A 421-nucleotide genomic window follows, 5' to 3' on the forward strand; every position below is an offset into this window, starting at 1 on the left:
GGAAAGCAGAGGCTACGCAAATGGCGTGTCTAAGCCACCGCGTGGGTTTGGTTACATTCGGTTACACTACGCTGGAACAAAAGGAATTCAATTTTTTTTTGTTCGTGCCGACCATTTTGTTAGTGCATGGTGGTAGCTGTATACCCTTTCCTTATTAAGTACCACTTAGCCACTCGGTCACACGCAGACGGAGCTCTGCTTAACCCTTAGATTTGTATTCTATTTCTACCACGCACGTGTGCACTGGTAAAACAAGTGTTTAATTTTGTACGTCAATAGACGTTTAAGTTCAAGTGTGCCTTTTCTCGACACTTTGTGGTGTTTAACTTTGTTATACGTCAATTGGTGTTTAAAATTTCGACACTTCCGAAACGTGTAGCAGCTGTACGCCGTATGGTTCCCTATTGACAGCATACAACTG

The sequence above is a fragment of the Frankliniella occidentalis genome, unplaced genomic scaffold (assembly GCF_000697945.3).
Source record: "Frankliniella occidentalis isolate FOCC.00 unplaced genomic scaffold, Focc_3.1 Scaffold2543, whole genome shotgun sequence".
In the NCBI taxonomy this organism is placed as follows: Eukaryota; Metazoa; Arthropoda; class Insecta; order Thysanoptera; family Thripidae; genus Frankliniella; species Frankliniella occidentalis.